General features: G+C 41.1%; 1 pseudogene; it reads right to left on the reverse strand.

The window, feature by feature from the left end:
- Nucleotides 1–21,598: 21,598 nt before the first annotated feature.
- LOC135362403 (peroxisomal membrane protein PMP34-like) lies at nt 21,599–27,313 on the reverse strand (annotated as a pseudogene).
- Nucleotides 27,314–27,861: the final 548 nt, after the last annotated feature.

Here is a 27,861-nt window from a genome sequence, read left to right on the forward strand (position 1 = left end):
GGCTCCTTGCTGAGCAAGGAGCCCGATGTGGGACTCGATCCCAGGACCCTGGAATCATGACCTGAGCCGAAGGCAGAGGCTTAACCGACTGAGCCACCCAGGTGTCCCTGGGGCATTGGATTTTAAACTCACAGTCAGATCTGCATTTCTTCTCTCATTTACTTTGCGTGCCCTTGCAAGCATCAATACTGGCTTCTAAGGTTGAGGGAGCCCTCTGCTGATGGCTTGGGTGTAACTTCATTGGACAAGGCAAGGAAAACTGGGCAGTCTTCACAACCCTCCAATCTGAGAGCCATAACGTATCTCTAGACCTGGAGCAGACTTCTGCTGTGAAAAGCCAGGTTCTAGAAAGGTCCTGAATCGTCTCAGACTATGCACGTTGTTTCAGGTTTTATCCTTTCTGGAAGTAGAAGACAAAAAGTCTGCAAAGTGGTTCTCATACCATGCATCGAGAGAGCTACACTCTGCGACGCACATACGCGCACACACGTTGCAACAGCTGTGCCACGATCCACTACCGGAAGGCTCTGCCCTGTGTGTGCACGTCCTGGAGTAAAGGAGTGGGAGGTGCCCAGGTATATATAGCATCCCAGAATCATGGGACTGGATTTAGGAACATTCGCCCTTTGTGGTGTGTCCAGATGAAGAACTGTGATGAGACCACAGCTTGAAAGAGGAATTCTTCCCAGCAGCTGTGGCCTTGATGCTGGAGGTTAACAGCTTAACACCAGAGTGTGTTGCCCAATTCCAAACTCTAAAAATTAATGGTGATAAGGGTGGGCTGCCTGCCAAGGCCTGTGGTGTGAATCCCAAGAGAAGTACTTTCTATTTTGAGACCTCTCTCAATGCACGATGTGCTGTCCTGTGCTTTGATACATGTCCCACCTCTTTGTCTATGTGCCTCTTTCCCCAAGTCTTTTATCCCTAAACTTTCTTGAGCTTTCAACCCATAGGTAGTGATGACCCATGTAATTCACCGAAAAGAATAGTCATGTGGTAATAGGAGTCAGAAATCTGACTCAGATGCCAATCGCAAGAACCAATGGGAGAGGGGCGCCTCGGTGGCTCAGTCGTTAAGCGTCTGCCTTCGGCTCAGGTCATGATCCCAGGATCCTGGAATCGAGCCCCGCATCGGGCTCCCTGCTCCCTGGGAAGCCTGCTTCTCCCTCTCCCACTCCCCCTGCTTGTGTTCCGTCTCTCTCTCTGTCTCTCTGTGTCAAATAAATAAATAAAATCTTTAAAAAAAAAAAAGGACCAATGGGAGAATTCTTGCCTTGCCAAAAGCATCAGAGGAGAGAGGGGAAATGGTAAATAGGAAATCAAACTAAACTTTTTTCCAGGCCAAAGGGGACAAAAGCACAGTAAGTATCTTTTCCTTGAGAGAACTCCCCTGAAAAGGAAAAATAAAAGTGCAACTCATGCCAGATAATATAACCAATGCCGTCCAAAAGCTGTACAGACAACAGGAGCCAACTCTGGAAAAGATGAATAGATGCTATACTCCTGCTCAAAAATCTTCCGAGACTCCCATTGCCCATATCGAATCTAAATTCTTTAAGAGGATATTCAAGTGTCTTTACCTCTCCGGCTGCACCCCAAACTCCTGTGCCTGCTTGCCCCAATGCCTGTACACACACCTCACTTTTGCCTTAACTATGAAACCATTCCCACCTCATGTTTTTCCTGCTGCTATTTCTTCCTTCCTCCCCCATTCGTCAGGCACCTGCCCATCCTTCAAGCGGGAGCTCAAATGTCCCATCCTCCATGAAAGCTTGCCCAGCTCTCCCAGACAGAATAACCTGCTCTCTCCCATCTGTTCTCAAAGGATTTTACTTATATCCTCCCCCCGCCACCATTGTCATACTTATGTATAGTCCTCGCCATCCAGTCCCCTCTACAATTTATAAATTGAAATCAAGGCCACGTATCCATTTTTGCATCCTCCCTTGAATTCCTACCTCCACCACGTCACTCCACGCCCCACGCCCCACGCCACATTCCTCCCGTCAAGGGTCTGTCCTGGCAACATCCACATAAGAGATTCTCAATACGTTGTTAGTTCCATTAAATTAAATTCATAACTAAGAGGATTAGGAGGGAATACAGTCACTCCAAAGACAGAAGAAAGGCAGTGCCCTGATGACAGGCAAGTGAGATATCACTTCAGGTCCTGCTAAGAACTCTCATTTGTCACTTTCAAGGTGGCTCATCTAGAAGCTGCTCAGGATTTCGAATTCCTCCAGTTTAAGGACCCTGCCTTCTAGATGTGACAATAGAGCACGGAGAACAATTTTTAAGCAATTACGGGGGGAAAAACCAAAATCTTTTTTAAGACACTCTACAGCCATCTGTTAGAAATTGGTCATAAAAACTATCCAGATATGCTGTGAACGGGAGTTCAGTGCTGCCCCCTGGAGTTTGTAGTGAGCAGTCCTCAGTGGCGTTAAACTGAGCACATCCAATCGAGCGTTTGTCCCCCAAGGTTGTCGCCATAGTGCCGCATGCGCCTTGGAGTCTAACAAATCTGAGTCGAAATCCAGGTTAACCATTATAACCTTTAGTTTCCATGCCTCTAGGATGGAGCTAATAAAATCCCTCTTCACAAGGCTGCTTTTAGGATTAAATGAGATTTTGAATATCAAATACTTAATGACTCACAACAAGTGCTCAGTAAGTGGAAGCTATTATTATTACAGTAATGATTCTATAATTTAATACATTTCTGAATGTTCTCTTTTTAAATTACCTTCAAAGCCCCTCTATAAGCCACATGCAAAAATCATGGATTTTTTTCCCCGTTTTTTTTTTTGTATTCCTTATTTTGTGCTAAAATATCACGATATTTGAGTCTGCATTTTATTAATCAGATTTATCTAAAAATTGTATTTGGAAGCTTACAAAAGCCAAAGCCGCTATTGGAAGAAAGTTTTGCAACTACTGACTATGTTTTGCAGGTACTTATGGAATTTCAAAGGCATTGTTCAAAACCTAAATTTTGTATAAAAAGCATTCACCTCTGATACAAACATCCCAGACATTCTTCACGAGATCTAGTAAAAAGTTAGACACACTGCTCCTTGCTTAATCAAATCATCAAGTAGTGATTAATATGAATACGAAGGCTCTTATGGGATGACAATCATAAAAATCAGGTCTTCTGAGTTCATAACATAGAATCCCAGGAAACCTAAAACTGTGGAAGCAACCCAACATGGAAGCTGAGTTAAGCTGACATTCTAGATGGCTCCAGGGAACTTCGGTGGAGTGATTGTCTCTGAGCTCCCTACTGGACCTGAGAATAACTTTAATTATTACCTCATATTGCACTGCTTAGCCAGAGAATGTCCTCGAAAGGTTGCTGAATTCACTAATAAATACTGCCAAAGCTCTGATTTTTCAATAGGAGATTATTATTCATTCAATCAATAAGTACTCCCTGGCCCCGCTTATGTATATAACATAGTACTTAACACTGTCAGAGTCACAAAGAAGATACTGCCAGGCCCCTGACCTCACGGGCTTTCCATCCCAGGGGAGACCAGAATTCTAATCTAAAGTCTGTCAATTCTAATCAGTATATAAGCCTACAAGGAATATATCACAAGTAATACAATTACTCACTGAGTAAATAGTAGAAATAAGGCATGCTATGGAGAGAAAGACACCTCTGGATGGGAGTGGTCATGGAGGTCCCAGAATTAAACTCAGCCTGATGGATAGAAAGCCTTTCCACAGTCAAAGAGAAGGGGAACGATTTTAGGGGAGGAGACCAATACAATAACGCCATAGTGATATAAGGGGCCTAGGAAAACAGAAAGTAAAGCAATCCAGTTAAACAGAAGCTAAAGTAAGGATGCGGTGAGCTATAAGATGGGGACAGTATTTGGAACCAGACTGTAAAGAATCCGAATGGCAGGAATGCATACTTCATCCTGCAGAGGCGAGGAAGGGATGCTCTCCTGTGGCACATTGTAGGAAGTCGGCAGGTGATCTCGAAATGCTGAACTTTCAATGGGCCCTTTTGACATTATCTCCATTTTCCCAGGGATTCAGAGGTGAGTGAGTCTAAATCTTCTGCCTAAAGAAAAATGAAATAAAAGATTTGGGGTTTAGCTGTACATCTCCATCTTCCCATGTTCACCGTGGCCTCTCTGCCCAAGGGTCATGAGTAATGGGCGACAGAAGCAAGAAAAGCCGAAGAAACTCAGAGCTGCTGGTGGCTGGAAAGAAATTGTTCCTGGCAGAGAGCTCTGTCCTATCGATGCCTGGGATAGAGCAGTGGGATTAGGTGGTTTGCTGGGCCCCACGGCATGGTCTGTGGTGCTGTCAGCAGCCTTTCATCAAAACATGATGGGGTAACACGCAGTGCAGGCTGGTTTATGTTCTGGATATTAAAGGCAGGCTTACGCGTTCCTCTATTTATACATGCACCCAGGCCTGCTGGATGACTGCCATTCCATTCAAGAGAGATCAAATAAAACCGTCCCGTGTAGCAAGCCGGGACACACACCACGCGTTCCTGGAAGCAGCAGACAAGAAAGGGGTTGACCTCCAACCACAGAAAGGAATCCAGCAGGGGAAACCACAGTGGCCTACCAGACCACAAAGAGAAATCCATTCTCGGAGTGTGGAAAGCTGGTCTTGGTAAAAGCCGTTGGGATTTTTAAAACAAACCACACCAATTTTGAAGGATGGGGAGGCAAGGCGAGGGGCCCTGGGGGCACCACGTGTCTCATTCATATCAGTTTCATTGTCAGACTACAGTCTTGTCAAAACCCTGCCAATGGGAGGGCCCCTAGTTTACTCGAACATCATCCCCTGATTCATCAGACACATTCTACGACTGCCCTTCCCCTGGAGACTAAGCCAAAGGAGAGCAGATTGCAGAACTCTGTGTAGCTGGGTGGGTGGGGACTGGTTAAACGGAGTTCGAAGGCCCTGAGAGATACAACTGGTGAGCAGCTCCCCCTGACAAAATCCACTGCTGCTACACAGATCTTTAGTTCCATGCCACCAGCCTCTCAGTCCTCTCCAGTTCCCCACCCTCGAGCATTTCAAACAGACACATATTTTTATTGGCCACTTCCCTCCTAAAGCTTTCCTAGGTTGCGAGACCCGAATGCTTCCTCGATTGAACTTGTTCTAATTTCGTGGTACTTTTTACATATCCTGTTTTATATAATTATTTACATACACAACTTTCCCTCCCCCCATGAGTTTGTAAACTCCTATAGGCAAGCTATAATTTCCTCCATCCCCCTACACCACCTTAAACATCAGAGACATTCAAGAAAACTCTTATTGAAACATGTACAAATTGTAAAACCTCAATGGGTTTTGAATAAATGTTGCTGACTCATTCATTGACTTTTAGAGCAAAATGGCACACTTAAGTAAAGCACAAATACCACCTAAAATGAAGATCACGATGCAAATATTATCGCTGCTTGGCCAGACTCTGGCCCTCTCTGAACAGATAACTGGGTATTAAAACCAGTGCTATTCAAATATAAAAATAGAGAGGCAGCAGGCCTTGGAAAGTGACTACCAACCTTGAGGAAAAGAAGCAAATATCAAGATTCTGGACTCCAGCTCCTTCACTCCCATCCCTTCATAGTTTCCTGGCCAAACTCACATCTCCTTCTTCCCTTACCCCTGAGTTCACCCCTTGAATTCAAATGCTCACTAACTATCCCTTGAACTGTGGCACTTGTCTCCTAATTGGTCTTCGACTTGAATAGCTTTGAGAGTTTCCAATTCTTTTCCAGGTGATTTATAGTTTCCCAAACATATACCATACATTCCCCTCTCCAGGTCTCTGCTCAGGCTTTTGCTGTGCTTGTGGAATATTTTTCCCCACAACTATCCACATTTTATTTATTCTTCAGTCCAACCACTTCATTCTTCATGGAATCTTCCTTGAAGTTCCCTCCTGGAAGCCATTTCTCTTTTCCCGAACTCTCATAGCATCTGGCACCTTCCTGATGGCATTTAACATCCTGTACATTATAGTTTTCCGTGCAAATTCTCTACAAATTCCTGAGGGCAGAACCGTTTATCTCCCATAGTATCATGCATCGTTAATTTCATATACTATGTCCTCAACAAATATTTGTTGAGTGAGGGAATGTATGTATAAATGAATGAGGATATAAAGTAATAATAACTCATTGAATGAATGAGAGGCATTGTCAACATTTCTGACATTTAAGGAAAAGGAAAGTCATTCCAGGTGTTTATCAGGTTGAACCTCTTGCCTTTACTTAAGTTAGTTATTATTAGTCTCACTTTAAGCAGACCAGGCAACCAAGGCCAACATAGACTAAAAGCCTTGTTAAAGTCAGATGGCCCAATGTAGAGCTCTTTCTTCTGTACGATTCTGCTCGATATTAGTCTCTGTCTTTTCAATACTGGCAATGTATCATGGGATTATCTTCACGAAGACCAGAAAAGATACCCCACCTAGTTCTTTTCCTCCTCTTTTCAATAACCCCTTCTTAGTCCCATGCCTTCAGAGAATGTACAGATGAACACTTACTTATAGTAGAATGATGTCCTTCTCATTATAAACAAGGCAGACCTGGTCTACGTAAGTCCAGAAAGCAAAAGTCTTTCAAGATCGAAAGTAATTCCCAGATTAGAGTCTGCGGACATGGCAAGGAAGAAATTAAATCAAAAGAAATATAATCAAAATGTTCTCCTTGGTAGATGGCTCCCTGGACTTGGTTCAGCACCCACAAATGGAAATTCTCAGGGCAAGCTTAGTCTTCTTGCTGTTGGCAAACTGCCACAGAAACATTCCAACCCACCCAGGTCCACCCAGGAGAAGCGGGCATCAAATCAAAAGAGCAGAGCACCCGCTTCTAGGGACAGAATGGACCCGGCTTAGTAGTGGCCCTAGGCCCCAAGATGTGTGAAGACCACTACAGAGGCTAATTCTGATATAACAGAAAGAGTTAAGTCTGCTCTTGGGAAATCTCTGGCAAATGTTCTCACAGTTGGATTTGTGAGAACAGCAGTTCCTGATAAAAGCCCAGAAAGAAGATAGTAGCTATTAACACCCTTGGCCTGAGGCCTGCAACTCTTTGGACAGTCTTTCTACATGTTAGACAAAAGTGCCCAGAAAATTTACAGGCCAGTGGTGGTTAGAGCAGCCTGGCACCAAGAGGGAGTTCTCACCCAGCCTTTGTAAGAGCTAAGTAGGGGCGCCTGGATGGCTCAGTCGGTTAAGTGTCCGACTCTTGATTTCAGCTCGGGTCATGATCTCAGGGTCGTGAGATCAAGCCCTGTGTCAGGCTCCACGGTAGGCATGGACCCTGCTTAAGATTCTCTCTCTCCTTCTCTCTCTGCCACTCCCCCACCCCGATCTAAAAAAAAAAGAGAGAGAGATAAAAAGCTAAATGATTCTGTGCCTTTGTTTCTCTTGCTCTAAAATGGGTTTGATCCTGAGTTAGGACTGTTGTGCTTGTTGTAAAATACTGAATCTCTATGAGTGCAGGTCAAATGTCTCCAGACCGAATCAGCCTGGAGTGGGAACCCTGGCAGAACAATACTCAAGGCACCCTTCTCACCTAAGAGGGGACTTCTTCCTCTCCTGCCTTTCTAGTCCAGGAGCTCCTGGGCATTTGATGTGCGCTCCAGAAGCTCCACTTCCTCCTGGCAGCCCCCACCATACACCCAATGCCCCCAGGACACTGTGCCCTTCTCCTAGCTTCACTGACCCTGTTGGCACCCCTACTCTGGGCTGAGGGGCTGTGCCAGCCCCACAAACATGGGTGTGGTACCCTAGAGCTCTACCCCAACACCACCTCACTAAAGCACGGGAAATCCAGCCCTATTCATTTGTATTCATTCTCTTCCTACGCTCTCATATCACTGTTTTGACCCTTGAGTGAAGTATTTGAGTGGTTTCCATAATTAAGATTCCCTGAAGGGTTGGGGTAAAAGACCATTGGAAAGGCATGTATTTCACCATGTTACCCTCTGTCTAAAATGTCCTTATCTTAATGTTGAGGACATTTTATTTTTTAAAGATTTTATTTATTTATGATAGAGAGAGCATGAGTAGGGGGAGGGGCAGAAGGAGAAACAGACTCCCCGCTGAGTGGGGAGCCTGATGCAGGGCTCAATCCCAGGACCCTGGGATTGTGACCTGAGCCGAAGGCAGACTGAGCCACCCAGGCACCCCGAGGACATTTTAAACATAATTACTATACCTTCAACACACTTATCAAGAATAACAATAACTCCTTAATGACCTCTCCTACCAATCCCTATGCATATTTCCTTGATTTTTCTCCAACAGGTCTTTTTATTGTTGATTTGTTTGAATCAGGATCCAAACAAGGGCCTCACAATGCATTTGGCTGTTTTCTCTCCTCAGTGTATTTTATCCTATAATAACTCATCTTCCCTTTTTCTCGAATGCCATTCTTGTTGGAGCATAATGCATATTTGGAGAAACCGGGTCACATTTCCCATAGAGTGTCCCATCTTTGGGATCTAGCCAACCATATCCTTGTCATTCAAGCAGTTCTTCTATCCCTCATATTTCCTGTAAACGAGTAGCAGTTCTAAAGACTCGATTGGAATCAGGTTCAATTTTTTAGGCAAGAAACATCATAAGAAATACTTCCTGATATATCATCTCATGAGGCATGTAACATTTAGGCTGTCCAACTTTTCAGGAGGCTAAGATTGATCACAGGGTATAGGTGGTGTCAGCCTGACCCTTCCATTATAATGTTCCCCATCAACAGTTCAGCTAGTAGTTTTAGCCTCATCAACAAATGTTGCCTAAATCAACTATCTCATTAGAGGTCAAAAATGAAGTGTTTTTTTAAATTCTATCATTCCTTCCGCATTTATTATTTGGAATTCTTCTATATAGCACCTACTTTTATCAAATATCTAGTAACTCTAAAATATAGTTGGCATAGGGGCGCCTGGGTGGCTCAGTTGGTTAAGCAACTGCCTTCGGCTCAGGTCATGATCCTGGAGTCCCGGGATCGAGTCCCGCATCGGGCTCCCTGCTTTGCAGGGAGTCTGCTTCTCCCTCTGACCCTCCTCCCTCTCATGCTCTCTGTCTCTCATTCTCTCTCTCTCAAATAAATAAATAAAATCTTTAAAAATATATATATAGTTGGCATAGAAAGAATAAAATAAAGGCTTTCTCATTATTTATTCATTTTCAGAATAATAAATTATTATCTAGCAACTTCCAAAGGCAAGGTGTTAGCTGTATTTTGTTTTTGTGGTTGTTTTAGGTATCATTGTGAACTCATAGTTTTTATGTATTTGACAGGTTTTAATCCATTGTAGTTATTATTCTTTTTGATGCAGAAATGACCCCACTTTGGCAAGTGGGAGCCCCTTCAAAGTGGTTCCCGTGTTGTTTTGACATGACCTCAAATAGTCTGGGAAAGCTTCCCTGCAAAACAAGTTGGCTCGTCATGTACATTTCTTTTTTTTTTTTTTTTAAGATTGTATTTTTTTATTTGAGAGAGAGAGAGCACAGAGGGAGAGGGAGAAGGAGAAGCAGACTCCCCACTGAGCAGGGAACCCAATGTGGGGCTTGATCACAGTGCCCTGGGATCATGACCTGAGCCAAAGGCAGATGCTTAACTGACTAAGCCACCCAGGCACCCCTCGTCAGGTACATTTCTTTCCCAGACCTGGAATCAGTCATTTTTCCAGGTGAAATGGTATTTGGAGACCTGTCTCAGGATTTTTTTTTAATTAAGCACTTTTCTAATTAAGCATTAATGAATACAGTTGAGACTTCCAATGCAGACATATCCCTGACCTCATTGCCCTTCTTTTTCTGTTGGAGGTAAATATGACCATGAATACATTATTTATCATTCTTGTTCAAGTTTTCATTTTTTAATACTTATTTTGTATACATACATATTAAATAGCATTGTTTTACAGTTGTTTAAATCTTATAGAATTCTATTACACTATAAATATCTTACTTCAACCAGTTTTTTTCCTACCTGATACTATTTTTTTCATAATTATCCATATTGGTAGATATATTGCTGGTTCATTTTAACTGCTACATGTTATATCATGGTATATATTATGACAATTTTTTTCCTGTGAGTGAATTCTTAGGTTTTCAAATTTTGCTATTATAAACAATACTGAAATGAATATTCTTGAACACCTCTCCCTGTGCACAGCATGAACATTTCTCTAGCACATATTTTTAGACGTAAAACTGTTAGGTCACAGGATATGAACACCTTCAAATTTACTAGATATAACCAAATTGCTCTCCAAAAAGTTTGTGCGAATTTATACTTCCACCAGCAGTGTACAAAAGGCTTCATTTTCGAACTATACTCAAAAAAAAAAATTTTAGGGACACCTGGTTAGCTCAAGTCAGTGGAGCATTTGATTCTTTATCTTGGGATTATAAATTCAAGTCCCAAGTTGGGTGTAGAGATTACTTTAAAAAAATAAAACCTTGGGGTGCCTAGGTGGCTCAGTCGGTTAAGACTACAACTCTTCACTTGGGCTCAGGTCATGATCTCAGGGTTGTAAGATCAAGCCCCACATCAGGCTCCACACTGGGCGTGGAGCCTGCTTAAAACTCTCTTTCTCTCCCTCTCCCTCTGCCCACCCCCAAAACATATAAATAAATAAAATCTTTTTAAATTTTTTAATAAATAAATAAGTACAGCTGAAACTAAGATAACATTGTGTCTCAACTATACTCAAATTTTTAAAATTTTAATAAATAAAGAGTTTCATTTTCTTCCTACATCCTCACTCAAACTTGGTATTATCAGACTTTTTTTTCCAACTCATGGGTGTGAAATGATTTCTCCTTGATATTTTAATTTTCACTTCTCTGATTGCTAGTGAGCTTGAGGTTCTTCTTATATGTGTGTTGGCTACTTGGGTTGCTATCTCTATTGAGTATGAGAGCAGACATAGTGGCTTAGACCATAGGAACCCGAACCAAACTTCTAGGCTCAAACTCAGTCCTACCAGTTACTTTAAGCAAGTTATCGAACACTCACTATGCCTGTTTCTTCATCAGTAAAGTGGGGACAATAAAAACCTCTCTCACAGGAACATAGTAAAGATTAAATGAGTTAATATATCTCAAGTGCTTAGGACAGTGCCTGGCTATTACCATTATCATCATTATTGGTTTGTAAGGGCTCTTTCTTTATTCTGGCTACTTTTCCTCTGTCAGATTTTGCATTTGAAATAGCTTTCCCCAAATATCTGCATTTTTGTCTTTTTATTTTGTTTATAGTATCTTTGGTTGATGCAGAAAATTTACTATTAATATAATGTAATAAAACTTATCCTTATTTTTTCCTATACAGTTTGAGGTTTTGGTGTAAACTCTAAGAAATCTTTCTTTTTCTTTTTTTTAAAGTTTATTTATTTATTTAAGTAATCTCTACCCCCAACATAGGGCTTGAACTCATAGCCCCAAGATCAAGAGGCTCACACTCTTCCAACTGAGCCAGCCAGGTGCCCCTAAGAAATTTTTTCTCAGGGCACTTGGGTGGCTCAGTCGGTTAAGCATCTGCCTTTGGCTTGGGTCATGATCCCAGGGCCCTGGGATTGAGCCACGCTGCTTCTCCCTCTCCCTCTGCCTGCCACTCTGCCTACTTGTGCTCTCTCTCTCTCTGCTCTCTCTGTCAAATAAATGAATAAAATCTTAAAAAAGAAATCTTTTCTCTACACAAAGTCATGAAGACCAATATTTTCTTCTAAAATTTTAAAGTTAGGTTTTTTTACTTGCAGGACTTTACCCCACCTGTAAGATGAGAGAGGGATCCAATTTTGTGTTTTTCCATACAGATAATCAATTTCCCAAGCACCACTATTGAACAGCCATTATTTCTCCAGACTTGTAATTCTACCTTTATCATATACCAAGTCAAGTGTCCATGTATGTATGAGTGGGTTTCTGGGCTTCCTATCCTTCAATTCATTAATTGAATTAATCCATCAATTAATTTTCAAATTCTTGCACTATCCCATGTCCTAATTTTTAAGATGTCTTTAAAAATAAGTCTACATATCTCATAGAACAAGTTCCACCATCTCTTTCAAAATGGCATCTGGGTTTCTTGGCTCCTTGCTCTTCCATGAAGTCTCCTAGAACTTGAAGAACAGTGTAGACTGTTTCTAAAATCTGAGAAATCTAAACAGGGAGAGACTGGCTGGTAGTTGTTGTGATGCAGCGTAAACAGAGGCATTAGAGAAATCCCGCATGCCCAGAATTTATCTGAGCAAAGAATGGAGATAGTTCTCATGGGCCAGTTGTGAGCCGTAAGAGAATATGTGCCTTTGTGGAATCATCTTAGAGTCATGTAAGAGGGCCAGCTTCTATAAAGAACTAGCATTGCTATGGGTGGAAACTAAGTAGAAAAGGTACACTCTTCTGCATGAATGGAATTGTAGGTGAGAGATTCCCAGAAATAGAGGGTCTCAAAGAAAACCCACAGAGAGTTCCATGATTTAAAAAAAAAATAGAAGTCAGCTTTAAGCTTCTGCCCAGTCCAGGGTGTTCTGATACCAGTTCATAACAGTGCTGGGCAAGTAGGACCTTCCTACTGCTCCCCTCCCTTCCCCTGCTTCAATCCTAGAGGAGTCAGAGACAACTAACAAGTACATGAGAAGGAGAAGGAAATCCAGTTGTGGGAAACAGATGAGATGCATACCTGCTGTCTATTCCCACCACAAGGTTTCCACCTGCTGCAGGCTCAGGCTGGGGATGAGGATAAGCTTTAACTTTGTGATACTATAAGTTTAACTATAACCGGGGACTATATATCTTAATTCATAAATTGAGACAGTTTTTCATGAGCAAAGGACTTTTTACTTAGCGTGGCCAGGAAAGTCCATGAATTTTCATTTATTCATAGGCAAGAAAGAACTAGCCCCATAAATCAGCTCATAAGGACAATAGCAGAAAGAAAATAATGACAGAGCATGGCTGTGTCCCATGGACCCTACTTATTTGAAGTATTCGCTACCTATTATTTTTTGAGTCTTTATTTTCATTCCAGTTAGTTAACATACAGTGTTATATTAGTTTGAGGTATACACTATAGTGATTCAACACTTCCATACAGCACCCGGTGCTCATCACAACAAGTGCCTCCTCCATCCCCATCACCTAGTTCACCCATCCCCCATCCACCTCCTCTCTGGTAACCACCAGTTTGTTCTCTATAGTTAAGAGTCTGTTTCTTGATTTGTGTCTCTCTTTTTTTCCAGTTTGCTTGTTTTTTTTTTTCTTAAATTCCACATATGAGTGAAATCATATGGTATTTGTCTTTCTCTGACTGACTTATTTCACTTAGCATTATACTCTCTAGCTCCATCCACGTTGTTGCAAATGGATATCTATTATTTTTATTACACTGCTGAATTAAATTTGCCAGTCCTTTATTTAGGAATCCTACATCTACATTCTTAAGTGTGACTAACAGATCATTTTCTTGTTTTGTCCTTGTCAGTGGTATCAAAGTTATACTAATTCACAGAAAGATCTGGGTAGCTTTCTTCCTTTTTCAATCATCTGAAACAGGTATAATATAATGATTATATGTTTGTTGGTGATTTTGTAACACTTGTCTCAAACCCTCTGAGCCTGGTGACTTTGGGGGACAGGATAATATAATCTGCAATTCCCCTTAGGTACAGATCAGGTCTCAGGGGCCTGGAAGCTGCAAAGGATGGGGGCGCCATTGTGCGTTGTCGGACCACTCGCTTTCCTCCTCAGGCACCTCAGGTACCATAGATGTCTCAAAGGTGCCTCAGGAAAAATGCCAGTGTCAATTTGGATATCGACTTCAGTAAAGCTGAATTTCTTTTCTTTTTGAATAAAAATCAAATAGAAATTGAAAAAAAAAAGAATAAATATTTTTTTCCCCAGACACCAGCAGAACCTCTATGCACCCCATCCTTGGAGACCACTGCTCTAGAGAGTGGACTGAGCATAGCCAGCAGCTAAAGCAATTCCCTCGGGTGCTCTGGGGGGAAAGGGAGCAGACAGGAAGAGGTGCTAGCACTGGGCAGCGGCCATTGGCAGGTTTTTTTTAACCTGTGGGAGGCAGCATGATATTGTACATTTTCAAACTAGTCTAATTATAAGAATCACTGAGCACCCTTATTAACAAAAGAGATTCCCAGACTTTAGCCAAGATTTATTGAATCAGAATCTCTGGGGCAGAGCTGGGAGGAGAGGGGAGAGTGTGCCTGAAAACCTGTATTTTTAATAAACACCCCAGAAAGTCTTGCCAATGGGCAAGTTTGGGAAACACACAAAAGGGGAGAAGGCATGTATTTTGGAGTTAGGCCAGGGTTGAATAATGGCTCACTTTTTAATAGTTGTGTGGCTTAGAGCATGTCATTTAATCTCCCTGTGCCTCCATTCCCTTATTCTGAAGAGGGGTTAATCATACCGGCCCGGTAGGACTAAATGAGAGGATATATGTAAAATCCCCCACACAACATCAGATACTCGGTAAACGGTCATCTTTATTATGGAGAAGGTTCTGGAAGAAGACATTAGGCTTGAATTACCAACCTAGAAAGCCATTCATTCATCCCTGAAGTGGAGATGAAAGTACAGTACCTCAGTTTTTCAGGTTCAGCCTCCAGTCCAATTTTTCTGGTAACCGTGCCTGTTTTTTCTTGGAGAATCACCACCACCTTCTATTACTAGTTCACCTGGTTTGGATTGATGGATCTGACCCTGCCTTTCCACCCCCAGGGGTGAGCAAGATTAAGGCCTGGCCGGTGAACATACTCCATCCCCCCTGGCCATCATAACTGATTCAGAATAAAGACCATGACCCAAGCTGGTCCAGTGAAATTCCATCTTGGGCCTTTCACCAGAGATGTGAGCCTGGAGCTAAGCTGCCACCTGCCGTCTTTGGCCAGAGGAGCGGAGGGTCCACCTAAGAATGCAGCAAGAGAGCAAAGAAGAGTCGAGACATGGAGAGCATGGGACCAAAGCTTGAAGATATTTTTGAGCCCTGGAATCTAGACATGCTGAAGCAACCCCATACTGGGACTTTTATTTATGTGAACCAAGGAAAATTTTGACATAGACAGTTTGATTTAGATTTTCTGTTACTTGCACTCAAAAGGGTCCTGACAATGATCTTAATGCATTTCTTCTATTTTAGTCTCCAGCTTACTATGTAATCGTGCAAGCCTTTTTCTTGTCTGATACATTTCATAACTTTATTAGGAAGAAGCAATCCCATGGCCTTAGCGTTTAGATTTGATGGATAATGGAAATTGGTACGGCATGATCACTCTACGGGGATTAGAAAACTCAAATCCTTTCCATCTAAATGGATTCTTTTCTCTCAGGGTGGGAAGGAGTTGATATTTAGGTAAGTCTCTGCTTTTGTTCTCCAAACTCTGAGAAAGGTTGCCATTAAAGGGCAATACAACAATTAAAAGCTTTTGGATATGGGAATGACAAGCTTGGCTGGTATGCAATACTGTGCAGCTGAGATGATTATTCTCAATTAATGGGCAAACATTACACAATTGTCTCTTTCAAGTCCAGAGTGCTAATATATAATACACAATCAGAGGGCATTGTACATTGGAATATAACTCATTAGCCAGTGCCAATTCTTTACCCCCAGAAATAAAACAGTCCCTTGTCTATGAAAGCTGCAATTTTGAGTCTTTTAAATTTGCAGTTACAGACCAGGTGAGAGATTTCAAATTGGGAAGAATCCAAATGGAATTGGGAGTAGAAATTCCTGTTGGAATAAGGGGCCTGGCAGAACAGCCATGGAAGGTAGACTCTGGACAGCGCCCCCCCCCCCCCCCCCCAGCCTCCACCGGGAACCAGATTCAAGGACCTTTGGCAAATCTGGCTGAGGCAGCATCTGCCCTGCTGAGGGACATCCCAGAATGGATATGTCCCTGTGTGACTGCCCAGCGAATACCAAATACATTGGGTCATTTTATTCAAACCTGGAGTACTTGGCTGCCCCGGCACATGCTCTGTGGATGAACTCACTTTTGCTTTAGTCCCGCATGGCTGCTGAAGTCTGAGAAGCTCAGACAGCAAGGGACAGAGGTGAGGAAAACACAGGGCGGGCGATCAGAGAAGGCTAAGGAAGGGGACTGGATTACTGTCAGATCGCAGGGTGTGGGAGACTCTGGGACAGATTCATGGGAGAGCCTAACGAGCTGGCAAGGAGCTGAGAACTGTCACAGTCGGCTGTGCTGAGCCTGCTGCACTGTGGGTACACGCAGAGTGCAGGCTAACTGGGAGGAGGAAATCTTTTTTTTTTTTTTTAAGATTTTATTTATTTATTTGAGAGAGAGAGTGAGAGAGAGAAAGAGCACAAGAGGGGGGAGCAGGAGAGGGAGAAGCAGACTCCCTGCCGAGCAGGTAGCCCGATGCGGGACTCGATCCCGGGACTCCAGGATCATGACCCGAGCTGAAGGCAGTCGCTTAACCAACTGAGCCACCCAGGCGCCCTGGGAGGAGGAAATCTTAACAGTTACCACAAACACCCTGCAGTCCATCACCCCACCCGACAGAAAAACAAAGCATGCCTCTTGGACTCCACATCTCACAAACCAAAGAGATATATACAAGGTTATCCAGTTTCTTGCTTCATGGGACATGTCGCTACCAGTCTTTCAATGGAGACTTCTAAATGTCAAGGCTGTGCTGGGTGCTAGGGATATGGAGGAAATATGTACAGAACTTTCCTCTAAGGAGCTCGCCACCTAGTCAACAATTACAGAAAAGGGAAAAATGCAATAGGAGCTATAGGAGCTGGGACAAAAGAGAGCACGGGTACTGCAGGAGCCCAGGAAACAAGCGCCAGATCATGTAAGTTGTGATCTAAAGCTCAAGAATTTGTGAGTTTCTTCAAACATATATAAACTACTCTTCACGTGCCACCCGACATTATGCCCACCCAACAGTGTTCTCTCCTCCAACCCTGTCTCATATCTGTGACCTCAGCATGGTAAAAGTATCCCCCATGAATGTCAAGGTCTGGTAATAATTGAATGTTCTATTCTCCTCTATGTTCTCTATGTTTTCACATCTTGTTTGCCTTTCTTTTTGAGTGTGTCATTTACTCTGGTTGGTAGAATCTGATATTAAAATGTCATGGCTTTAATTTTATGGGCCATTTAGCTTCATTTGGAATGAGGATAAAGCCCCCACACCCAGAGGTGTATCCATCAGTCAGAGCCAGAGGCCTAGCTAATGTCTGCTGTGACCTTGGTTACTGGGGGCCAGAGCAAGAAACCAGAGATGGTTTACTCCATTCAAACCTACCATCCTTACCAGATATGCCATCAGTAGGACATAGTCTTTAGTTCGGCAGCAGTATATACTCACAAATAAGGGTAAATGTGTGCAAGTGTGCATGTGTGTGTGTGCATGTGTAGTTTTGCAATCCCCCTGAGGGCAGCAGAAATAATAACTACTATGAACTTATAAGCATAATCCCAGATACTGACAAGCACATTCCCTTATACCTTTCATGTCTGTGCTCAATATCACCTCCTCACAAAGTCCTTCCCTGACCAGTACTAGAATGTAAATTCACTGGAATTGCTGTCCATTTTGTTCACTGTCCATAAAATTAAAGCCCTGAGCTTGTAAAATATCAAGTTCCATCAATTACATTAAACAGCACACTCAAAAAAAAAGGCAACCAAGATGTGAAAACATCGACAGAGAACATACACAAAGAAGACACAAGCATTAAATTGTCCCTAGACCTGAAGGGCCTGGGAGTTGTTCCTCCCATGTGGAAGTCATGAATATGAGACCAAATGGGATGAGAGAACACTGCTGGGTGGGCATAACAGAAGATGTGGCATTTCAAGAGTGGTTTATGAGACTAAAGGCAACCACTAAACTCTTAGCTTTAGATCACAACTTATATGATCTGGTGCTGTCTTCTGGGAGTAGTTCCTGAGACAGTGCCTGCCACATGGTCACTGCTCAATAAGTATTGAGCGTCTGGTGAATCAAACAACCAAGGTGCTCTTTAATGGAGCTTTTATTTCTTCTCACTTAATTTTGTAAAAAGGTAGTGTGTTGACATAGTTCAACATTTATTTCAGTGTAAAAAAGATAATACAAAGTCTTTTTTTAAAAAAAGATTTTATTTATTTGACAGAGAGAGAGAACACAAGCAGGGGGAGAGGCAGAGGGAGAGGGAGAAGCAGGGACGATGTGGGGCTCGATCCCAGGACTCGAGGATCATGACCTGAGCCAAAGACAGATGCTTAACTGACTGAGCCATCTCGGTGCCCCGATAATGCAAAGTCTTGTTCTCACCCCGTTTTCCCCCATCCAGTTCCCACATTCTGCACAGCAAACTCCCCCATAACCATTTTTATTAGTTTCTTATTTATCCTTCCAGAGTTTGTTTATGCAAATCATATACAACTATATTTTTATTTCATTATGCAAAAGAGAATGTACTATACACTCTGATACCAACCTTGCCTTTTTTCACTTAATAATGTAACCTGATGAATGAACAAAGAAAAAAATATATATATATATAGAATGGAATACTATTCAGCCATAAAAAAGAAGGAAATCCTACCATTTGGACAACATAGATGGATCCTCGGGGCATTATGCTAAGTGAAATGAGTCAGACAGAGAAAAACAAATACTATATGATCTCATTTATATGTGGAATCTAAAAAAGCAAGTGAACAAACAAATTCATAGAAGCAGAGAACAGATTGCTGGTTGCCACAGGCAAGGGGTGGGGGGGGTGAGGAAAATGGGTGACGGTGGTCAAAAAGTACTAACTTCCAGTCATAAGGTAAACAAGTTCTAGAGATGTATAGCATGGTGACTATAGTTAACAATACTATAATGTATATTTGAAAGTTGCTAAGATCTTACAAGATCTTAAAAGTTCCCATCGCAAGAAAAAAATTGTAACTATATGAGGTGATGGATGTTAACTAAACCTGTTGTGGTGATTATTTGCAATATATACATATATCAAAGTATTATGTTGTACATCTTAAACAAATACATTGTTACACATCAATTACATCTCAATAAAACTGAAGGGTAAAATACAACTTGGGAGATTCTCCCATTCTCAACTTGGAGAATGATTTCAATTTTTTTACAGTTCCAGTCAATTCCACTGTATGAATGTTCCACAATTTATTAAACCAGCCCATGTGGATGGACATTTGTGTTGTTTCCAATCTTTTGCTATTAAAAAACAAAAACACTCTATACTATATGATAGGATAAATACTCAGAGACAGGATTGATAAGTCAAATAGTCTACGTATTAGTAATTTTATATATATATTGCCAAATTGCCTTCCAGTTATACCAATTTTATCCTCATCAGCAATGTAAAAGAATGCCTGTTTCCCCACAGCCTTTCCAAAAGAGTTTTATTAAACTTGGATTTTTGCTACTTTAATAGGTAAAAAATAATATCTCAGTATGGTTTTGATTTGCATTTCTTTTATGACACAGAGCACCTCTTTATTTATATGAATGGACACTTCATACCTTTCTTATGTTTCTATTAGGTGAAGTTTTTTTTGTTTTTTTTTTTGTTTTTTTTTTAAGATTTTATTTATTTATTTGAGAGAGAGAGAATGAGAGACAGAGAGCATGAGAAGGAGGAAGGTCAGAGGGAGAAGCAGACTCCCCGCTGAGCAGGGAGCCCGATGCGGGACTCGATCCCGGGACTCCAGGATCATGACCTGAGCCGAAGGCAGTCGCTCAACCAACTGAGCCACCCAGGCGCCCTATTAGGTGAATAGTTTTTTATACTTGGCTTACAGGAGCACATTATATAGGGAGATTAGCCCTTTCCCTGTAATTTAAATTGCAAAAAGTTTTTTCAGTGGTGTGTTGGTTAATTTCGAACAATGGTCTCTGGGGAAAATAAACCCTGGTTTATAGCATTTGCCAACTTCCATGTTGTAAATGTTCCCACCACAGACACTCTCAAGCTACCAATATTACATCTCTAAATGTGGAGTTGGAAAGAGATGTGCAGTAGCAGACCATTATATAATATCTCCACAGTACAGATATAATAAACGTAAATAACCCCAAGATCATGGATTACAGTAAAATGTAGTTAAACAATTAGAAAGTGATGAGTTTGGAGTATTTCTTACCTTTGTAACATTCTGTGTTTAATTATAATCTTGTCTGACTTAATTTTAAATAATGGCTGTGTTTGATAATCAGCTTTCAAAATTCCTGAAAATTTAATAATCAGCCCCTGGGAGCCAGGGCAGGCCATCTCCAATGCACTGCTGCTATTTATCACATTTGGTTTTTGCCTTTTGACTTCTTCTCAAATGATGTTTTTCACCATACGAATGTTTGATTTTGATGTAGTTTTATTTATCAGTCATACTCTTTGGGTTCAGAATTTTTAATAATGACTGGAAGACCGTCCCCATTCCAAGATTATAAAAGAGTTTTCTCATATTTTCTTCTAATACTTTTATGGCTTCATTTTTACATTTAAAGCTTTAATCCATTTGTTATATATGGGAGGTATGGCTTCTACTTTCATTTTTTCCAGAGGCCTATTCAGTTATCTTGCACCAGATATTGAATGGCTCATCTTTTCCCATCTTTAATAATAATGAATAATAATAAAGCCATCTTATACAATGCAGCTTTCTTGATTTTGATAATCATGGTATTATCATCATTTGAATTAAAAGTTTTAATTATGATTGTATTTTATAAACAGTTTCCCTGTGTCTGCTCATTTGATTCTATAGTGGTAGGTTTGATAAATTATAATAGCTATAATATTTTTATGCCCAGCATACTTTCCCATCCTCTGCCTTCTGAATCCTTTAGGAAATTCTCCCTCCATGTAATGTGATCCCTGAAAAGGCAGTCATCTATGGTATACTGGCCAAATCACTGGTTACACATATGACTTAGGCTGGCCAATCAAAAAATCCCACCACACAGCAATGGCTAGGGTTTAGACATCTGACCTGAGCAAGGCAATATAATCTTCCTGGGACTGATATCTGAATGAGATTTTCTGTTAGAATTGTTAGCTGGGATATACATTTTTTAGATCTTCTTAGCTGACACATAAATTAAAACTGTGTGAGGATAAATCCAAACAAAACCAAGCAGAACTAAGAAATAGAGTCAGAAAGTTCTGAAGGTATCCTTTAGGTCTCTGGATCCAACCTTACCCAAAAGCCAATGCCCCTTGGACATCCAGAATGAAGTCTATAAATTCCCCTTTTCCCCCCACTTACCCTAGTTCAATATGGCCTCTTGTAGTTTACAATCAAAAGAGTTCTAACTCTCTTCAAAAGCTATTATTGTTCCCACATTACAGAGGAAGAAACAGAAGCTAGGAGAAGTTAAATTCAATCACGATAATAATGTGTTTCCCACTCTTAGCTCTTACTTCCTGGTACCCAGTTTGCTAGCGCCTGGGTGGCTCAGTTGGTTGGGCGACTGCCTTCAGCTCAGGTCATGATCCTGGAGTCCTGGGATTGAGTCCCGCATTGGGCTACCTGCTCAGCAGGGAGTCTGCTTCTCCTTCTCCCGCTCCCCCCTCTTGTGCTCTCTTTCTCTCTCTCTCTCTCACTCTCTCTCTCAAATAAATAAATAAAATCTTATAAAAAAAGGTATGAAGGCTGCTTATTATCCTCTAAAATATTCAAGATTCTAAATTGGATCTGTTCTATTACTTCTTAACAGCTTTTCCTGTAGCAAGGTGAAAATCTCCTTGACTTGACTTGACTTCTCAATATCATCAAGGCCTTGGCTTTATCCCTGGTGTCTCTCCCTGAAAAAATGTAAAAGGTCATTATCCAATGACATTATACTCAAATCAGCCCCAGAGCTTCATTTCACATTGGGAGGACAAATTTGGTTTTTTAAAGCTCTTTTATAATTTGGTATTTCTTCATGCTATCTGGAGTAGTGAATAACTAGAAAACAGAAAAATACTGAGTTGGAACAAGCTCCTCTAAAAATTCTCTTTCCTGTGGAACAGTTAACACTTAGAGCTTCACAATTAGAAATTTTTTCCTTTTATCTTAAAATACAGATTTCTGTTAAAATGCAAATAGCCCCTGAAAGTGTTTACACTCAAGTCTTATTCACTATGTACACCTTAATGTGAATTCATTTAGCAGATGATCTCCTTGGAGTATTATTTTTGCTGAGGAAGTAGGAAGCAAAGGAGGATAAGTAGTCAGAGAAGAAGACTGAGAGGAGAGGCAGGGGTACTGTTGACAGGAGGGAGGGGGTGGAAATAACGAGATGGAGACAATTATTAAAGGCTTACCTTCCCAAGTTACTTCTGAGATATGGCTGTGAACCACAGTCAGGGTTGGGACAAACTGATATGACAGCTACCATTAGGAATGAATTGAATCAGACAGGTTCTTTGAGCCCTGAGGGGAGGCTCTAATTTAGCACCAGAACCAGCCATCTCATTACTTTCACATATTCTTCTACTAGATCATTTTTGGCATTGCTCAAAACCCTTCATGAGCTGGAATTAATCTGCATCCAGAAACAGACCCAATCATCTGTAGCATGTAACTGCAGCTGTCCCATACTGTCGGCAAGCACCAGCTCCCTGAGCAATTTACTACCTGGACAGAACATTCCATGAGCTTATCTGTTCTCAACTGTCATCCAATATCCTAGTGGATTCCTCATCTATAAAACTTTAACTCCCCAAACAAGTTCTTATTCCAAGTTTCTTTATGGTGGCTAAGAGTGTCTTTGTTCCCACCATTTTTTGTGATTGCACACACCTTCATTTAGGTCTCATGCCAAGGCCTCTAATGCCCTTTGGTGAAAGTCCAAGTGAAGGCTAAACTATGTTGAAAAAGAGGACATCAGCGAACTGGCAGCTAGGAAGCTCCAAGCTTTCATTCTGCACCCCCAGAAACATTTTTTAAAGGCAGAAATTATCTGAACCAATCTTACTGGAGCTCTGGAAAACACTCAAAGGTTTACAGCCACCAAGCAAACACCCAATCAAAAAAAGAAAGCAATCTTCAAACAGTAAGAAATTTTTGTGGCATTTTTACTCACCCTTGCTCTGCCCCTCCCCAGCATGGCAGTGGTTTTGGCCTTGAAGTGATGGCAGCCTAGTTCCCAGTACTATCCCCCAAATTGGAAGGAGCAGAGAAGACCTTATTTGCAAACTATTGTGTACATCTGTTCTAAATTGTCTGGGGGATACTTGAAGGACTGATGCAAGGAGATTGTTACTGTAATGTCTAACTCAGAAATCATATAGGAAAAGCAGTGGGTACTACTCAAACTTGAAATATGACTACAGTCCCACAGACTTCTGGGGCAAGAGATTACAGGTGGAAACACAAGAGTCTATCTAAGGCCCAAAAGAAAAGCTGGGATGCAACTGAGAAATTAAGTGGAAATTAATATATGGGAGAATTTAGGAAGCAACAAGCACACCCAAGAAAGATGCATGCTTAGAAAAGATCTGAGAAGACCTTAAGCTTTCACCTCAGGCTGATTGCTAGCCTCAGAACAAGCCTAGCTAAGTGTTGCAGGAATGCCCTGGCATAGAACCAATGTGCAAACACTGGAAGAATTCCTGGGATTCACGGAAATCTCTATCAAAATAAAGGCACAGAGACCTCAGTGATCATATATGACAAGGATTATATTAGCCTCTACAAAAATAGTTAGGAAAACACTCAAAAAATACAGACTACTACAGACTTCAACAACAACAACAACAACACACACACACACACACACACACAAAATCAAATCCTGGGGAAGGGGGAGAATGTGATCTCCAGAGATTACCATATTATAATAGCTAAATTCTAATTTTTAGCAAAAAATCACTAGGTATAGATAAAAACAGAAAACATAGCTTATTCAAAGGAACAAAGTAACTTCACAGAAACTATTCCTGAGAAAGCCCAGACATCAGACTTACTAGAGAAACTTAAAATATATTCACAGACATAAAGGGAAACGTGGATAAAGAACTAGTGGAAACCAGGGAAATGATGTACAAAAAAATGAAAATATCAATAGAGACATAAATTATAAAAAGGAACCAAACAAATTCTGGAGGTGAAAATTACAATAATTGAAATGAAAAATTCACTAGAGAGATCCAACAGCAGATTTGAGCAAATAGAATTTTAAAAATCAGGAGACCTGAGAATTAGACAATTGAAATTATGGAGTCTGAGGAGCAGAAACAAAAAGGATGAAGAAAAGTGAACAGAACCGAAGGGACCTGTGGGATACCATGAAACATACCAACATACACATTATGTGAGTCCTAGAAAAGAGAAAGGGGGAAAGATTAAAGAAATAATGGCAACACATCCCAAATTTGATGAAATACATGAATCTACAACTGCCAAGAATACATAATTTTATAACCCCAAGAAGCCCAGTGAATTCCAGGTAGGATAATCTCAAAAAGATCCAACTGAGACACATTATAAGGAAACTGTTCAAAGAAAAAGAGAGAAGCTTGAAAGCAGCAAGAGAAAAGTGAACCATCAGCAAGTACTAGGGATCCTCAATAAGAATATCAACCAATTTCCCACAAGAAAACTTGGAGGCCAAAGGAACATGGAATAAAATGTTTAAAGTGCTGAAAGATAAACACTGTCAACCAAGAATTCTTTTTTTTTTTTTAAAGATTTTATTTACTTATTTGACAGAGAGCGACACAGAGAGAGAGGGAACACAGGCAGGGGGAGTGGGAGAGGGAGAAGCAGGCTTCCCGCTGAGCAGGGAGCCTGATGCGGGGCTCGATCCCAGGACCCTGGGATCAAGACCTGAGCCGAAGGCAGATGCTTAACGACTGAGCCACCTAGGCGCCCCTCAACCAAGAATTCTATAACCATCCAAACTTTCCTGGAAAAATAGAGAAATGAAGATTCCCAGATAAACAAAAGCTGAGGGAATTCACTTTCACTAGATAATGCCTTACAAGAAATGTTAAAGGGAGTCCTTCAAGTTAAAATGAAAGGATGCTACACAGTAACTTGAAGCTACATGAAGAAATAAAGATCTCTGATAAAGGAATTAAGAGAAAAAAATGCATAAAATAATTACAAAGCTATATTACTGGGGCACTGTTTTGGGTCAAATTATGTGCCCCCCCAAATTAATATGTTGAAATTCTAAACCTCTGTACCTCAGAATATGACCTTATTTCTATATAAGGTCATTGCAGATATAATTAGTTAAGATGAGGTTACACTGGAGTAGTGTGGGCCCCTAATCCAATATGACTGATGTCTCTATAGAAAGGGGAAATTTGGAGACGAAGGCAGAGATTGGGGTGATGATTTCTATAAGCCAAAGAACACCAAAGATTATCAGGAGAGCACCAGGAAGTAGGTAAGAGACATGAACAGATTATCTCTCACAGACTCAGGAGGAAGCAATCCTGCTGACATGTTGATCTTGGACTTCTAGCCTCCAGAGATAACTTCTAGCCTCTGTGAGATAACAAATTTCTCCTATTTAAACCACCCAATTCCAGTAACTTGTTAGAGCAGCACTAGGGAACTAATATAGGCACATAATATATAAAAATGTAACTTGTTACATCAATAACATAAAGTTGGGTGGGGAGGAGGATACAGCTGTACAGAAGTGGAGTTTTGTATGCTATTGAAATTAAGTTGGTATCAATTCAAATTAGGTAGCTATAACTTCAGAATGTTATATGCAATTATAATTGTAACCACAAAAATATAACTATTGAATGCATACAAAAGGAAATAAGAAGAGAAACAAAATATGTCACTACCAAAAATCAAGAAAACTACAAAAGAAAGCAGTAATGGAGAAAATGAGGAACAAAAAGCTATAAGACATAAAAAAACCAAATAGCAAAATTACAGAAGTTCTTTTTTTTTTTTTTCAGGTTTTCAATAATGGGTTTTTTTGTATGACCATTAGACTAACCTCCTCCACAAAATTCAACCAACCATCATAAAAATTAAGTTGTGGACAGGTCCTGCTGGCTATATTCCATGTTTACCCTTAGATGCTTTTCCAGCCAATGAGGGTAAAATTCACGGTGCACACACAAAAATAAAAAGAGAATCACTTCCCTTCACACAGAAGGAACGCCCCATCCTGAGCATCTTTCTGCACTTTGCAGTGTGAGGTGTCTCAGTGCTTGTGGGTACTCTTCAGCCCCATAACTGTGAAGGTAGCAGCCATCAGTTTCTCATAAACCAGGACCATGAGAGCAGCAGTGAGGACTGTCTGTAGCAGTTTGGCTTCAAGGCCTTTGTAGAGTCCCATGATTCCAAAATGCTTTACTCGTTGGTGAAGAAGATAGAGAACATTCCGAAGACTCCCCAATGTTCTGTTTTCTGGGTTTAGTCTGTGACGTCCAAACCTCAGAATTGACTGTACCGTCTGCATAGGCTGGTGATGGTGGTAGCAATCGCTTTGGATATTGCACCAATGATGATGAACACACCCAAAGAAGAAAGCTTCACTCGTTACTTTAGAAGCTGCCTTTTTAAACCTTCATAGAACATGAACTGGATGGCAGGATTGAAGACCAACAGCAAGGAAGGAAATGTGCCATTCCATAAAGCCAAGTTTCCTTCATCTCGAATGATCTGGTGAAAAGCATCAATAATACCTTTGCATTTGGTTGGTACAATGTCTTCATTCCTAAATTTTGCCCCTTGCAGCTTTAGTCTGGTGTTTACCACCCAGAGTGGAGTTGTTAGCAACACATTCACCACTCCTGCAACAAATCCAACTACTAGATCTTTTCCAGTAGTAGAACGTTGACGTTTGACCCAGACTGCTTTGAGACTATTAAAAGTGTAGAAATAGACAAAACTGGAGCAGCAGAGACTAGAAATAACTGGAAACCACCCTCGATATGGTGCCAGGAGGCCTTCTCCCTTAATGTTCTCGAGGAGCACCATGTGTGTAGTTTTGGACTTTCTTTTCTCAACAACTTGAAGTCGGAGTTGAGCTGTATCCAAGGGAAAAAATACTGTCATTGCTGTCACACTTCCCATGGCTCCAGCCACAGCATGGACCAGGCTTTCGTAGGACAGCACAGAGGCCATTGCTGTGGCTCCCCACAGACCTAGCAACACTTCTCCCTCAGGTCGCAGCTAGCGGAGAGGAAAGAAGTGCCAGAGCCCGGGTCGTGAGCGTCACAGACCCCACCTTCTCAGGCCCCAGAAGTAAGTTCTTTATTATCAATAATTACTTTATTTTTTCTTCCAAGTTTTTATTTAAACGCCAGTTAGATAACGTACAGTGTAATAATAGTTTCAGGTGTAGGATTTAGTGATCCATCACTTATCAGTAATTACTTTAGATGTAAATGGATTAAACTGTCCAATCAAAAGGCAGAGATTGGCAGAACTGATTTAAAAACATGATCCAACTATATACTGTCTACCAGAGACTCACTAGATCCAAAGACACAAATGGCCTGAAAGTGAAAGGGTGGAAGAAGATATCCCAAGCAAACAATAATCAAAAGAGAACTAGGATGGCTATAATAATATCAGGCAAAGTAGAAATGAAGTTAAAGACTGTTACAAGAGACAAATAAGGACATTATATCTTTTTTAAATTAATTTATTTATTTGAGAGAGCAAGAGAGAGCGTACATGAGTGGTAGGGGCAGGAGGAGAGAGAATCTCAAGCAGACTTCCTGCTGAGTGCAGAGCCTGACAGGGGTTTGATCCCAGGACTCTGAGATCATGACCTGAGCCAAAACCAAGAGTCAGATGCTTAACTGACAGAGCCACCCAGGTGCCCCAGGACATTATATCTTGATAGAAGGGTCAATTCAT

Source organism: Mirounga angustirostris, unplaced genomic scaffold, assembly GCF_029215605.1.
Source record: "Mirounga angustirostris isolate CCGP_5_RB_7025 unplaced genomic scaffold, mMirAng1.0.hap1 SCAF_13, whole genome shotgun sequence".
NCBI lineage: Eukaryota > Metazoa > Chordata > Mammalia > Carnivora > Phocidae > Mirounga > Mirounga angustirostris.